This window comes from Chrysochloris asiatica, unplaced genomic scaffold, assembly GCF_000296735.1.
Source record: "Chrysochloris asiatica unplaced genomic scaffold, ChrAsi1.0 scaffold06610, whole genome shotgun sequence".
Lineage (NCBI taxonomy): Eukaryota > Metazoa > Chordata > Mammalia > Afrosoricida > Chrysochloridae > Chrysochloris > Chrysochloris asiatica.
Genome location: NW_006415128.1, coordinates 2,634 through 4,899, shown reverse-complemented (window position 1 = coordinate 4,899; position 2,266 = coordinate 2,634). Strand labels below are relative to the sequence as shown.

Below are 2,266 nucleotides of genomic sequence, written 5' to 3'. Positions count from 1 at the left end.
CACTGGTATTTAAAATACTGGTGGCATAGCTTTCAGAATCACAGCAACTCACAAGCCACCACAGTTCAACAAACTGACAGGTGAGTGGTGGGGGCTGGGACTAGAGACTTAATAACATATTGCAAGACCCTGCCCTCTGAGTCCCCGCCAAGTCAAGGGAGACATGAGGAAACTCAGATGGCCACAGATGACCAGGGAGAGACCCAGGTCATTTCAAGACTAGAAAATGGGCACTATTGGGAGAGGACTCCTGACTCCCCAAAAGCTAGGTGCTAGTCTCTGGGGACATTCTGAGTCCCAGAAAAGAGGTCCTTCAGCACCATTTATTCATAACCTGGGGATGGCTGAAATCTGGATAAAGATGGATCTTTACACAGCAGGTAGAACCAGGATGTGACCAGGACAAGGGTGTAACATCAAGGTACGAGCTCAGCCTTCCATTTCTGCAGCTTTTCATCCATGGTATGGAGTGTGGCTTAATCCTTTATAAAGCAGAAGCAGATATAATGGTCAAAGTGCTTCTGATGAGGCATACTGTACAAGATGGAGACCAGGATGCCCACCAAATCCTTGTTGCTCATCCACCTGACAAAGCATCTGTCATAGGCCTCATTCTCAGTATCAGGCAAGTTGGGCATCTTGTTCTTGAAGTCAGAGATGTCTGTGATGAGGAAGTAACTACCCTGGGGGATGATAGGCCTCAGGCCCACTAACAGCAGGCTATGTATCATGTGGTCCCGTTTGTGCTGTGTGACCTGTGGAAGCTGTACAGAGTAGCTACTGGGCTTGTCAAAGTTCTGCTGCTCCTTCTCGAAGCTCATGGCTACTGAAGCCTGGGCCTGTGTGGGACAGTGTTAGAGGGAATTCTGGTGCACAGTATGCAGGTACTTCAAGAGATGATCTGGACCCAGAACCCAGCCCACCTTCCAGCCAGTGGCACTAAAGGCCTTGCTAGCACTGCCGATGGCCAAGGTTCTGTCCCCGTGCCAGGGAGGCTGGCAATGCTGATGTGGTAATTCCCATAGCAGACCAGCCACTGGTAGACCTCGTAAATGATGCACACCACATCATGCTGCTGGCACAGACTGGCATCAGTTCTAGTTCTGCCTTGGAAAAGACCTTTCCCAGGGGGTTGTTGGGTGTGTTGAGGATCAAGACTGTAGTGCAAGATGTGAACTTGCTGGCCAGCTCTGTGGGGTCCAGTTGCCAGCTGCAACTGGAATCTAATTCCCCATCTTGAGAGGGGTTCAGATTCAGGGACACAAACACAGGGTACACCCCTGCCATCAAGGTCATGGGTTCATAACAGTCAAAAAAGGGTTCAATGATGATGACCTCATCTCCTTCATCCACCAGGGCCTGGAAGACTGTGAACAGGGCACCATAAGCACCACAGTCACCAACACATTCTTAAGCAGATCTATGTCCTACCCCAGCAGTTTCAGAAAGAAACCTGCCAGGACTTTCATCTGCAGTGGATAACTCAGGGGTTTTTGTCAATCCATTCGGTCTTTGGCCATACAGCCACTTAACCATGATGACCCCACCTCGGCTGCTTCACCCAGCATCCTCAATCGCACTCCTGCAACTATTTTTAAATTATCTTCAGCAAAATTTTTCTTGCATGTGATATTACTGATATTTGATAACTTCCAAATTCTGTTGGGTCACTATAGTAACCACGTAGGAGCCCTGTCTGACTTCCCCTGGCTTTACAAGGGAGAAAAAAAAGCAAACTCAAAATGAGCCCAAGGCCAATTCCTTGGAATCAGAAGTTAGACATGCTTCCACCCTACAACCTCCTCTAGCCTATTCTGACACCAACCATTCCTCCTACAGCACTCTCTGCTTCACATCTGGGCCCAATAATTCATTGCAATGGCCACACAGAACTCATAACAATACTCATGATTGATTACGGAGTTTATTATGGTAGTGAACAGAGTACAATTCAGGATCAAAACCATCTCAGGACGCAGCAGTTCTCCAGTCAGGAATGCTTCTTGTCTGCCTTACTACAGGAATGCCTCATTCTTGTTCTCATCTTCTCAGTCATGTGGTCCCTTGGCCTCTGTCCTGTTAAAGAATCTGTTACAAATTTATTTTAGCCAGTCTGTGAATGTCCAAAGGGCACATTCTTTAAGCCAGTCTACTGCCTATAGGCACACAGCTTTATTCAGTCCATAGGCCTAGAGACTGAAGCTGCTTTGTCTCTCCATGCCACTGCCTCTGATGTTGACTCTGCTGTCCTATCTGCCATCATCTC

The 2,266-nt window shown here is 47.8% G+C and overlaps 1 pseudogene; it reads right to left on the bottom strand.

Annotated features, from left to right (window-relative positions):
- Positions 1-416: 416 nt before the first annotated feature.
- On the bottom strand, positions 417-1,469 carry LOC102813158 (annotated as a pseudogene).
- Between the last annotated feature and the right edge of the window lie 797 nt (positions 1,470-2,266).